The 14,176-nt window shown below is 42.3% G+C and overlaps 1 protein-coding gene across 1 annotated transcript in view; it reads right to left on the reverse strand.

Moving 5' to 3' along the window:
- The window catches only part of PTPRD (protein tyrosine phosphatase receptor type D), a 384,170-nt gene extending 371,666 nt beyond the window's left edge, over nucleotides 1-12,504 (reverse strand). The window contains exon 1 of the mRNA XM_074812018.1: nucleotides 12,108-12,504. The gene's annotated coding sequence lies outside the window, so the exon portion shown is untranslated. The remainder of the gene's footprint in view (nucleotides 1-12,107) is intronic.
- Nucleotides 12,505-14,176: the final 1,672 nt, after the last annotated feature.

Genomic DNA, 14,176 nt, shown 5'->3' on the forward strand with positions numbered 1-14,176 from the left:
TTTTCACAATTCTCCAAAGGAAGACTCTTGAGTTTTCTAAGGAGTACTCTGGTATCTTCAAGGGAACAATGTAAGGAAGAATTATTTGAGATGGACCTCCTGTCTTCCAGTCTACACACCATTAAGAAAAATAGAAAAATCATCAGCATTATGGCAAAGCATAGAGGAAAACTGCAGACAAGAAAATTTGTTTTACATTTCAGCAAGTTTGCAGGCAAAAAAAGGAAATGGTTTATTAGGAAACAATGAATGGATAAATCAAAATGTTAATTGGACACATATCTGAGTTATTTGCAGACAGAAAGCAGACGAAACATTGACAACATCTGCCGGACTTTCTGAAGTACAGTCTCAGTGACAGGCATTTCTGAAAACTGGTCTTCGTAAGAATACGACTCTGAAAATGTGCAAGTACTGAAAGCCATGTCCAAATAGTCAAAAAACTAATTCTGAAAGAAGCTTCAACTCTGCATAGATTCAGGCAAGCCACACAACTTCAGTATGAGCTTCAAACCATTACAAAGGGCAACCAAAATCACAAACACAAACTCTCAACTTCTATGACTTCATTCCCAATAGTGGAACCGTACACCCCTAGCTCCCCTCAGCAGTTACTAAATTATTGAATATATGCAATTCCAGGCAACACCAGAAATACAGTAATACAACTGTATCTCTGACTGGAGCATTCATCTACCCTGCACTAGCAGAGACAAAACTTACAGAAGCTGGGGAAAATCCTGCTTATTGTTTTACATGTGTATGCATATGCATAAGGCAAGAAAAGCAGCCATTGTTAACCACTAATAACACCTCAGAAACTCAGTAGATGGAATAATAACTACATTAGTGAAAAAAGCACAGTGAGAACCTGCCTTAAAGTTCTCAAACACATTAAACACAGAAAAGTAATACAGCATACTAAGAAAAGTACAGTGAGTGTGACAGCGTCTGACAAACGGTGTCTATTAATGAAATTTAATGCTTCAAAACATTAACACAGCAGTTTCATGTTCTTCTGAAAAATACCTAGCTCTGATTCCACTTGGAGAACCTGGCATTGAAGTGAGCATGAGAGCTTGGGAACCTACACTCCTGAAGTTTCTCAACAGAGTATGAACTTGCAACTCTTTTACCAGGTGGGTCATCTGCAAGAACAAATGTCAGGATTGTGTCTCAATAAAAACTGACACGCTTTGATAGAGACAGGATTTAAGAAACTGAATTCAACTCAATAGCACAAAGACTTAAATGGAAGGCTGTACCCGGAGAGAAGAGAGCCAGCACCCACAGTTAAATCTGAATCTGCTACTTCTGCAACTAGAGACAAAAACATCAAAATGACACCAGAGAGAGATATTTCTTTGTTGTTACACTCATGCAGTTCTCCAGACACCAGCCAGAAGAAGCTGTCAAGCAGATCTATTTCTCTTAATGTGTTTCACCTTTTAATGTGGAGAGTCTCCTGATGTAAAAAATGGGAAGTAGTAGAGAAAGCAAAAATTTTATGAAGAACCAAAAGACAATGTTGTCTCCTATCCAAGACATAAAAGAAAGCACGGAACTTTTTTAAAAATAGATAACCCAGAGGTATTCAGATACCTCAGTGAAGGCAGAAGGTTTACAAGTATACATGTGGTGTCTTAAGTACACCAATGGATAGAAAAGTCTATATTGAAAGACTGCTTTCTAGATATCTATACATAGTCAAAAAAGTTGGAGATCAATGCAAAAAGGACAAGCCTGTAACACTTAGCAGAAGATTTAAAATACATAAATGAAGCCTCTGAGATCCTAATGACAATAGGTTTCAGAGGGGATTTCTAGAACATCACAAACAGAGCATCCAATATTCATAATTTAAGTGATCCTCTGAAAGAAGGACAGCCTAGGGAGCCCACTCTTAAGAGTTTCTGAGAGTTCACAACATCAGATACGATCTAACAATGAGAAGCAAAACCTGCTACAGAGAGTTACCTTTTCAAGGATACCTAAAGGCTCATTCCAGACAGAGTGATGTACAGCATGGAAGAGCTGGAATGAAGTAGGCGTCAGTATTTCTTCAGGAACACACATTTCTCCTTGATTTACTAACTGCCATCTTTCATACAGAGAACACATCTCCACCTGAAATGTTCCCAGGAGTGCAAAACCAGGATGGAGAACAACTTGGAGAAAGAAGAGGCGGGGAAGGGGCAGTCACAGTAGTCAAACTGGCATTGATTCTGTGGCAGTTTTGCTTTAGTGGGAAACTTCAGAGCTTGTAAAATTTAACTCTTTACTCTTTCAAGTGGGTTTCCTCCCACCGCAAAGCTCTTCAGTGTTCTCAAGTGTTCTTTCTCATTAAATATGAAAGAGATATTAACACCATTCTCTGAGGAACAAACTGCAGAAAATATGTCTAACTTTCTGAGTGGCATCTGCATTACAAAGTTAACCCAGGAAAGCAAAAAGTTCACATCACAATGGCACGCCGTTCACATCCTTACAACAATGAACACAAAAAAGCTGAAAATGCAGCTTGCCTGCCAGTAACACAGTTTAAGATTTTATTTAGTAAGAGAATACATCTGTTAAGCATTGGTTAATAAATAAGCATTTCTAGCAACTCATTCATCATCATGGTAGAAAAATCCCACCATACCTTTCTATTTTCCCATCACACACTATCTATTTTAATTTTTTATTAATCTGTCTCTCTCTAACCTGTACTACGGCAGAGATCAGCATAGATGAAACAACACTTTTAAGGCCACTGGACCTTTCGTGGGTTCTGTATTCTGCACTAAAAAGTAGAAAGACTGAGATTATAAATTAGAATTGCCTGAAGAAAGAGAAATCCACGTCTCTAAGAAGTCCAGTAGTGATTTTCATGCTTTCTAATACATTTGAAATAAGATTACCCTTGTGTACTAGATTAATAAAGCAATCCTATGAATAAATCAGCCAGGGATACAGTCTTAGTAAGTGTCCTTTTAGGGATTACATTGACTAGAAGGACACATATCTGTTCCATCAAATACAGCCCAATGGCTGGAGAATAAATATTTCCTTTTTATGTATATAAAGTATTTACTCTGTTCATCTCAAAACTGTCTAGAAATTTCCAAGCTAACTGAAATACTACTGCAAAAGTCTTAACATTGTTTTGTTTTGTTTTGTTTTTTCCAGTCACTGTAATCATGCAAAATTAAACCCAAGGAATGTCAGGATTCTTACAGAGGTATGATTGCTCCTGCAGGCATTCACTGCCACCTGTTAGCATTAGAAAGTACAATGCTCTCTTCATTATCGTCTGCCCTTGATATATTTAAGATTTTCATCTAGTCTGTATGCTGAAACTTCACATGGCCATTTAAGGCAGCTTTTGAAAATGTTAAATGGGAAACAGGTGTAAATTCTACATATCTGACAGTGACAACAAAAATTTCCACTAATTTTCTACTTCTCTTTAACAACAAAAAAATTGCATTAGAGTACCATTAATATCAACTAAGACAAATGTTTCTTCAAGTTAATATTATACTTTTTTTTTCACGTATCATGTACAATAGAAAAATTCAAGGCTTCTCATGTCAAGCAAAAATAATACCCAAAAGTATCCAAATTGTCAAACAAGGTAAGCAAAAAATTTTTGCTGTTTGGAAAATTCTGTTAGTCAAGCACAGGTCATTGATGAACTTAACGATAATTTGCAAAACTCCATTCTTTGTGAAATAGGTTAAAAATGAAAAAAAAATAACAAAAACAAACTAATCACAGAATCCATCTGTTATTTATAGTAAAATGAATTGCTAAATAGTGAATATTTATTACTTAAGCAAAGACAGTTTTCCAAATAAAGTTGATGGCATGCTGCCAGTAAGTAGAATACACAGGCATTTGGCAAAATCCCATTTACTTGATGCAAAACTGTTCTAAAGTGATTCTTGCTAGATATGTATTTCTCTTTACCAAAATGCTTCTTACTCCCTAATTTATGAAATACTGTAAATCAATTCATCAGATATTTTACTAAGCTTTCTTCTCTATATTTGAATTTAACTACTGCTAGGATTACTCCAGGTAAAAACTGCTGTCATTTAAGCAAAGACACAAAGGATCCAAACAATGCTGCTGTCAAAGGAAATCTTTCTCACCGACCACTGAGGGCTTTCAGCCTATTAGGACAGCTCTTCTACGGCTTGATCGAAAAATCCACCTATACCATTAAGGTACAAATTAATACAAACAGCTCAAAAGAGTTTTGCAGTCTTAACAATAAAACAGCATGTATTGTTGTGCGCCTTTCTCTACCAAGAACCACTTCTTACAAGTTAATCGTATCACCATATATCAAGCAAAAGCTTCAACAGCTCAGGGAAGGTAGATAGTCCATAAATAGAGTCTGAAAGTCTGATCTTAACAAACGCTTCTGAAAGCACACATCAGAGCTATCCAAACTATCCATCTTTATTTGCACTGCATACTGTGATACCCAAACTAAACAAGGTAACACTAAATACCATTTACCCTTTCTACCTGATGAATATCTACATTTTCATCACTGATGAATATCAACTCTGCCTTGGTTAAGCTTGCTGAAAACCCCTAACATATATTTTATCCATAAAAGAAACCCCACACTATTTCTAAGTGAAAAAGATGAGTATGTTTGTGCTCGGTAAGCTGTCATAAAATTTAAGCATATCTGAAACATCAAAACAAGTCAACAGTATAAATTCCAAGTTTGTTAACATACTTTAAAATAGTATGTAAGAAGTTCTAAATAAAGTCTCATCATTCTATTTATTTTTTATAGCTATTTCTGGGTGTTTCTGTGAAACAAAAGGGCATACTCATGACTAAATTTGCCCCTATTATTCACAATCTATTCAGTCTTTCTCACTAGTATGAACAGCTTTCTGAACTATGCTGCATTGAACGCACCTAGTTGTTTTTTTTTTCTTGGTTACGTTGGCGTAGAGATATAAGGCTGTAAATTCCTATCCTCCATCAGTACTACTGACCTCAGAGCAAACCCCACAACTGGCTACAGGCATTCAACATCCATCATTGCTCCTGAAACCTAATCTTTCAGGGAAGGACAGCTGCACTGGGCAGCAGTTAAGCGGCTTTCTAAGATACACTATCATCCCAAACAAACATAAATAAATGAATAAAACTTCCTGTCCTACTTTTTCATCAGTGTTTTAGAAATCTCTCATTGCATGTACTTCACACTGAATTCATGACTTTTATCATCTACACATAGGCAGACAAAATTCTAATCTAGTAACCATTTTTTTAAAAAAAAATGCTGCTTCTTATATGCAAAGTATAGCCGTTCATTTATTAATAAAAATAGTAAAATTCCTACAATTATTAATACACAGTACACCTGTAAAGAGGATTTTAATAAAATGCAGCATAAGAGGTAAAGACATTCACAGTACTGAAAACCTAGGCAGAAAATCTCTGGTCCTGCATTTATAAATGGCTTTTTAAAAAAAGACCTCCCTGCCTACAGTAAATTTCACAGAAGGAGAAAGCCCCTTCCTTTAAGAAAAGTAAAGAAATTAAAACTGTGATTCACAGAAGTATAATTATGCAGGTGAACACAGATAAATTCATCATGTGTCTATGCTAGAAATCATGACACACATCTGTCTTATAAACCGCTTCTTTCCACGGATAAAGGAGATGAAAGAAAAGTAGAGTATAGAATATTCCTACATATTTTTGTGAACTATAATAAGATCAATTTTATCCTTTTTTTCAGAAAAATAAATAGTATTGTTCCATAACTGTAATATGAATATGTGCTTCACTTTTACAAAAGCATGTACAGAAGTGAAGAAAAGAAAAAAGGAAGGGGAAGGGGAAGGGGAAGGGGAAGGGGAAAGGGAAGGGGAAGGGGAAGGGGAAAGGGGAAGGGGAAGGGGAAGGGGAAGGGGAAGGGGAAGGGGAAGGGGAAGGGGAAGGGGAAGGGGAAGGGGAAGGGGAAGGGGAAGGGGAAGGGGAAGGGGAAGGGGAAGGGGAAGGGGAAGGGGAAGGGGAAGGGGAAGGGGAAGGGGAAGGGGAAGGGAAGGGAAGGGAAGGGAAGGGAAGGGAAGGGAAGGGAAGGGAAGGGAAGGGAAGGGAAGGGAAGGGAAGGAAAGGAAAGGGAACAAGGGAAGGAAAGGAAAGGAAAGGAAAGGAAAGGAAAGGAAAGGAAAGGAAAGGAAAGGAAAGGAAAGGAAAGGAAAGGAAAGGAAAGGAAAGGAAAGGAAAGGAAAGGAAAGGAAAGGAAAGGAAAGGAAAGGAAAGGAAAGGAAAGGAAAGGAAAGGAAAGGAAAGGAAAGGAAAGGAAAGGAAAGGAAAGGAAAGGAAAGGAAAGAAAAGAAAAGAAAAGAAAAGAAAAGAAAAGAAAAGAAAAGAAAAGAAAAGAAAAGAAAAGAAAAGAAAAGAAAAGAAAAGAAAAGAAAAGAAAAGAAAAGAAAAGAAAAGAAAAGAAAAGAAAAGAAAAGAAAAGAAAAGAGAGAAAAGGTCAGTTTCTTTATTCCTCGTACACAAATTTCAGCTTTCTCTGTGAAAGCTTTATAAAAGAATGTAACCTACAGACAGTTCAAAAACATGGTTAATTTTTTAATTCAATCAGCACTATAAAGCAAGCAGAATTACTGAGTTCAAATTCAGCAATTATTTTCTAAAGGTCAGAAAGCCAACAAAAATGTTACCAGAATGTATTTGAATTTCCTCTCAGTGAGTAAAAGCAAGTAACAAAAAGCCAGGCTTGTGGGTAAAACCAGTGAATAAGCCAAGATGAGACACTGAAATCAAAATGGAATTGGGCAAATTTGCAAGAGAAATGTATACCTATTTGCAAATTTAGGACCCAAGCCACATTTGACTATATTCTTCATGAGAATTAGTCGATTCTGTCATCTAAGATGCCAGATTTTACATGCCACTTATTGACCTAATTTTCAGAACACTAAAAACTGTAGAAGAAAGAGCAATACACTTGCTTGCATTACTCCATATACCACATTTGATACACTGCTTGGAGAAAAAGTACGCATTATCTGACTACAACAGTATGTGAGCAGTTCAGCTGGCACTAACTAGGACATCCATTTTGATTGTCTGCAAACAACAAATTAACTTGTGTACCAGTGGAGCAACTCCAGTAACTGGAAGATTACTGAAAAACTCAAATAACTCTGCTATGCTTAACTATGAAGAAGCACCGCACAGGGCATGATAGTGTATTAAGGCATGTCCTCTGGTGAAATAAATAAAAGTGCCTAAAATTCCATCACTTTCAGTTGGCTGGGAAGGAGGAAGTTTTCCACACATTCTTTGCATTTGAAAGAACACGCAGATATCAGACAGATATCAGACTGACAAGCATAAATGGGGGAGTTGATTTTTCCAAAAATCTCTACCTGTTTTGGAACTGTACTGCAAGATCAATCACTTTTTTTTTTTTGGTTATGTGCTACTAAGCTTCTGGAGAAGGCTGTCACGGCATGTAAGCATAAGACACTTAAAGCTGTAAGTCTTAGAGAAGTACAGACTGTGTATACCTGCTGATGTAGTTAAAAATACACTGATAAACAGAGTATTCAGGTTGAATTGTCGCTTTTATGAATGAATTGAAAGAACCTGAATAATAACCATGTTTTAAAAAAGCAATGCTTTCAGTATTTATATAATAATTAATTCATTTTAACCTAATTTTTTGCGAACAAGCCATTTGTATTATTTTGTACCTATTTTCCCCACATTTTAGCTGTCCACTTCCTATAGGAAGACACAAACATGCAACCTTTTAATAAATCTTATCAATCACCAATCAAAAGCCATCTGAGCTTATGAAATGTAACTTAGAATTGTGCAATAGTAGACATATGGTTCTATCAATGCACGGCAGCTAAAACAACAAGTGAAGCTTGTTGGAAAGGAATTTACAGGCAAAGCACTGTCATGCAATCATTTTCTACATCATCAGATTTCTCCGGTTGTACTGCAGTTTTCACTATAGTTGATTATCAAGAGAAGAAATGCTTCCTCTTTGCTCCTACTCGGTAAATCACAGATCGCATACAAAGGAGTATTTTTAAACACAGATACTTGCTTTAGGCTGCCAAGTTGCCAGCATACATTCATTAATTAGCTTCATTTAAGGCCTTTTCCAAAGAAAACAATGATTAAGCAAATAAACAACTCATAGAGTATGTGAAATTGAGAGTTTTCATAAAAATATTGTATGTTGACTGTGTTAGGCCAACTATTATTAAATAGGACTACAACATAAGCAAGCTCCTGTTAAAATAGATGGCATTATGTTACTCTTTGAACTTAAACCAGCAAATTTCTATACCTTTTTCTCAACTTGTTAAACAACAAAATGTTAAAAATCACCATGATCTTACACAAAAATGAAACACAATCATTTGTAGACCTGTACCATATTACTCCTCTTGATATTCGAAGTGCAAATGAAGTGCCTGTCCTCTGCATTTTGGAGACACTGTCTTGGTTTACTAAGACTTACAGTTTTGAATAGACATCATTTGAGAAAACCTTTAAAGCGGATTTCATTACATTTCATCACAACTTTACCTAAGTGCACACACGCACATTTCAGAAGATTAAAGTGTGTCAATATTTGCACAACTGTTGTCAGTAATATGAAAAAAGGCCTCTTGCAGTAACTAGCCCAACACCACATGATATATCGAAACTGCTGTTTTAAAGACAGCTTATTAAAAAAATTAACATACCATAGGGAAACTGCATTTTGATTGTATGACCTTACTGTGATTCAGCTTGAAAATCCTTTCAAATGAGAATTTTCAAAGAGCTTAGTAACGGAAGTTCATTTTGAAGGAAATCCAATATGCAAATATTTCAGCTGTGCTCTTTTACAAATTGTCTGCCTTGTCAGGTTGAAAAACCAAAAATCAACAATAGAACAGTGTAAGTATACTTGACCTTATTGCTTAATGTCTATTAAGAATGCTACGGCTGGTGGATTTTACATTTCTGAAACTGACACTCAAAAATGTATAGTGTATCTTCAGCCCAAGTCCCATAAATGCTGACTACGCTCCAGCCAAAGCCTTGGAGCCGCCACACTCTCAAACTTACGTAACACTTACAAAGCTAGTTTAAATACACCATCAATCTATGTCTGTTCCTGCCTTGAAGTAATCCTGTTTAGATTATCTTTTAACCCTACACTTGCATGGAACAGTACAGGCAACAAATCTGATTTTCTCAGCTTACAGAAAATATGAAATGCGGGGAGACACTCAAACCTGACTTTGCCCAAAATTTGCACGTCCCAAGCCGATGTTCATCCCCAACTGCCATAGCAGTCAGGAGAGCAGGGAGGAAAGAACTATGTTGGACACCACACAGGACTGGGGGAAATGGATGAAGTAGGGTAAAAAAACCCAAAATAATACACAATTTGTATGCAAGTAACTGCAGCCTCATTTATTAGTGAGGAATCAATAATCGGCAACTTCGCTTTTGACATTAGGCACCTGTGTAAAAAATGTCTGGTGAAAGAGCAAGCTTATGCCATGTACTGGTATCTGCTGTGCAAGAGCAGTTTATACAGGCCCCTAGTGGCTCTGCATACACAGCAGCAGATGAAGGGGGATTCCCACTCCTCCTCAGCCTGTGTAGTTTTGGTCCCTGCATTATTCAAACGTAGGAACGAAGGGCAATCTTAAAAAATGAAAGGTGAATTGATGACTAGACCTAAATCACCAGTTATTTCATTCTCTCACACACCCCCAAGACTGTTCTTGTAAACCCTCTCCTAAGATTAAGCACCGATTTACTATTACCCGTTGAGTTCGCTGACAGTGCTGGTGTTTGAGTTACATAACCATCACAGCAGAACACTTAATTCATATTACTCTTTAGCATTCATTTGAAAAGTAGTATGACTGATTGCTCTAAAAGCAGGTCCTAAGACCTGTTCCTGAAATCTAGAAATACCAAGATACTATTTTCCTTTCCACACACCATTCCTGACAGATTGCCATAGCACACACAAACCATAATGAATTTCTTAGTGCCTTCTTAGCGTAGAAGTCTTCTACTTAGGCAAAGCTTTCAGTGTTTTAAGTGGATACAGAAAAGCTATACATCATTTCTGCATTGAGAGAAATCTAAATATACTCCACCATATTAACACAAGTGACAAAACTAAAATTGGAAAGCTACTCCTGCAAAAAGTCTCTCATTAAATCCTTCTTCCTTTCTATGTAACACTCAGTGCCTTGAAAATCCCATGCCAGTACATTTACAGCTTTTAGCAATTTTGACTGGGCAAAATTTGACAGTTGAATTTATTAAACTGACCAGTTTGTCAATTTCACACATAAAAAAAGTGGTAATAGCAGATCTCATGAGATGGCATTTACAGAACCTATCAAGAAATTGCCATCTGAAGTAAGATACAAGTACATATGATTGCATTTAGGAGAGGGGAGAATCTTCTTTTTTCTTCAGAGTTGCTCTGTTCAATAACAAGAATTGTAGGAGCTTTGCATGCTCCCAGCCCAGGAGAAAATGATGTCATTTACTATACACTTTTTCAGCAAGAAAAGAAAGTACTGACCAATACATCACCACAAACCACTAGCAGATACCAGAGGAAGGAAAAACATGGTACATAAACATTTTTCCACCTCCGCATCAAAATTCCCAATAAATGTCCTGATATTACAGAAGTTGCTTGTGCCTGAACAAAAGGTTGGAAGTGATCTCCAGAAGGCTAAGAAGACAATCATAACTTCCCACATTAACCCCACATTTCAGAGAATATGGGCTTCACCAAAAATACTCCTGTATGCAAACAGCAAACTCCAAAGCATATCAGCATCTACAGACTCATCTCCAAGACAACACCGTCTCAGGCGACAAGTGAAGAAACACACAGAACCCTAACTATTCTGTGCAAATAAAATGACCCTTCTGCGTATGCTGAAACCGACAACGTGGATAGGGTAAGCAAGGTAAAGAAGCTGCCATCCTTCCACGAGGCAGTAACTGTACAAAGGCCAGGCAAAAGAATAAAATACGCACGACAGCACTCTGGAGAAGTAACAAGGAGAAGCAGACATTCAAAAGCCATACATGCAAGGGTGAGTGGTAATCGCTTAAAAAGGGAATAATACAGTTCTGTCGGGGAATGAGGGGATAGAAAAGAGGCAAAATTCGAAATTCGGTGGAAGAAAACTACTGGTTTATTTGTCAGCCTGGGAGAGCCCGATTGCAGCACCCAGAAGTGACTGTTCTCACACGGGCAGACGGCGCAGAAGGAGCTGCTAAGTTTGCTTAACAAATTCAAGGAACCCTTTGTAAGGGCTCAGAAAACTGAGTTTCCAGCCCGATGTGCTTCCTTTCAAGTGGCTTCGGGAGAGTAAACGAAGAAATTAAAAGCCTAACCTGTGAAAAGCTTCGTATCTCCGTGCCTCCCCGCTCCGCCGAGAGAGAGGAGGAAGAGGAAGAAGAGGAGGTGGGGGAAAAGGAGGAGAAGGAGGAGGAGGAGGGAGCTCTCGTCGGACCGGCGCCGGGGGTCCCTACCGGCCCCTTGCCCCCACACCCCCGCTCCAGCGGCTGGCGCCTCGCCTCTCACCTCTTCTACCTTCCCCCTTCACCCCACCCGTTTGAATAAAGAAAATAATTAATATTAATAATTCGCTCGCTAGAGCAAACAGCCAACGTGTAAATAGTGTAGCCCGCCCCCACCCCCCCCCCCCTGCCCGCGTACAGTGGCATTCAGTGGAAACGTCGACTCCGATCCATCACTCGTCCTCACCCTGCCCCATCCCCCGTCCCCGCACCGCGGCTCCCCTCGCTCCCCTCGCAGGCCTCGCCGCCAGGCTGAGACCCGGCTGAGGGGAGCGCGGAGCGGGCTGGGCACGGCCGGGGGCGAGCCCGGGGCATCCGCGGGGGAGAGCCGTGCGTGAGGCACATGTGTGCCGGGCTGCGCACACACACCCGCGCGCGCACACACACACGTTTTTATACGCACCCACACGCACAAACGCGCCGAAAGAGGCGGCAAAGACGGAGCGGCGGCAGGGGAAAAAATGGGTCAGGAGCGGAGCAGTTACCTGGTCATGCTGGCTCCCCCGGTCCCAGCAGCAGCAGCAGCAGCAGCAGCCGCCGCCGCCGCCTGCCCGCCCGCCGCCGCTTCCCGCCGCCGCCACCTCCTCCCGCTGCTCCCGCTCGTTCCGGGGCGGCCAATTTAATCCAAGCCCCGCAGCAGCAGCAACAGCACCAGCAGCAGCTACGAGCGGAGCCCCCCGCCGCTGCTGCTGCCTGGCGCTTGTGCGTGTCTCTCACAGTCCGGCGCTGAGGAGCGGGAGAGAGTCAACGAGAGTCCGAAAATCCAGCATCCAGAAGAGCCAGGTCTCCGCCTGCCTCCTCCTGCCAGCGCCACCTCTCCTCCGCTCTGCTCTGTTCCGCTGTTCTTCTTTTCTTCTTCTTGTTCTTCTTCCTGCGGCGGCGGCGGCTGCTGCTGCTGCTCCCGGGCGCGCTCTCTGTTCCCGAGCTGCTGCTCCGTTTCCCCTCCTCCTCCTCCTCCTCCCTCTCTCTCCTTCCTTCCCCCTTCGCTTTCCCTCCCCCCCCCACCCCACCCCCCCCCACCCCCCCACCTTTTTTCTTCCTTCGTCTCTTTTAGCCGATTCTTTCGCTACAAATAGCAGCGAGGTCGCCCACCCGGGCTCCCCCCACTCTCCCCCCCCCCCCCCCCTCCAGAAAAAGTGCAGTGCAAACAAAAGCGAGGGAAGAGGGCACGGGGCGGGCGGAGCGGGGAGGGTAGAGACACGGGAAAAATCCCCAGAAACCGTCCCCGAGAGCCGAAGCACGAACAGCCCTCCCCCCACCCCGCCTCGCTCCTCCCGGGGGAGAACGGGGACGCCGTGGGTACGCTGGTGGAGACGACGCTCCCTCGTTCCGCGGGTTTGTTGTTGTGGGATTTGGGTTTGTTGTTGGATTTGGGTTTGTTGGTGGTTTGTTTGGGTTTTTTTATTAATCCTCTTACGCCGCCCGGATCACAGGATCTGTATGGCCCCAAGCGTTCGGGAAAGCTTGCTGCCGAGCTCTGCGCCCCTGCGCGCGTGTGTGTGCGTGCGAGGGGGCAGCGGGGCGGCGGGCGGGGGAGGGAGGGGTGGAAAGGGGAGCGACCGGCGGAGCGACGGGGTGACCCGCCCGGCCGCGCCGGCCGCCGCCCGCGCCGCGGGCTGACCGAGGCCGCCAGCGCACAATGCGCGGGGATCCCGCACCCGCGCCCCCGCGCGCGGCCGGGCGGCGGGGGAGGGGAGGGAGGGTGACGTCACCCCGTGCCGGCCCGCGGGGCGCTCCCGCCCGGCTCCGCGCGGAGGGCGCCCGCGGCCACACCAGCCCGGCGGCGGCGGCGGGACAGAGGAGCGGGCGGCGGCCGGGCCGCGGGGCTGCGGGCGACAGCGTGTGGCGTGTAACGCTGCCCGTTGCCTGCCCCTCCCCGGGCTTCCCTGGGCAAGCGAAATCCAGCGGAGTTCAAACGCTTCACTTCTTGTCCGGGTCTGCACCCAGCCGGTGGAATCACCGGGCTTAACCGGATCGGCCAGTCCAAAGAGGGGTGTTGAAAAGCGGTATTTACTTATTCAATTGTGCTTGTATATGTCCTTAATTTTGCTCCTGAAAACCGGTCAGATTTCATGCCGAGTGACACCACATGTTGCTTGGCGCAATCGGTGGCGTGCCACAGGGCAAAAAATGGTCCCTGCTTTTCTTATCCCGTCTTGTCTAATCCTCTGCAAAGAAGGAGCAGTAGGTGAAAGCAATAGGATTTAGGTGAAGAGTGCTTTGGAAAACCTTATTGTTGGGTTCTAACCATCTACAGACACCCACAGCATATGCCCTCCGTGCCACAGTTCCTCCCATGTAAACTGGGGGTAAAGCGTTAGGATAAACGCAACGCTAGTCAGTCATTATGGTGGCAGGAGCCCAATAACATCAGTGCCACAAAAGTTGGCTTACGGGCGTCCACGTGCATGAAGCTGCAGCTGCACTGTTGGCCAGACTGGTGCGTCTTGTCCTGAGCTTAGTGCTGACTTGCTGCAACCTGATCAAGCTGTGTAGCCCCTGGTTCTGAAATCAGTCATGGTAGTCCTTGCAAAGTTCGTTGCAGATCATTGCT

This window comes from Strix aluco, chromosome Z (genome assembly GCF_031877795.1).
Source record: "Strix aluco isolate bStrAlu1 chromosome Z, bStrAlu1.hap1, whole genome shotgun sequence".
Lineage (NCBI taxonomy): Eukaryota > Metazoa > Chordata > Aves > Strigiformes > Strigidae > Strix > Strix aluco.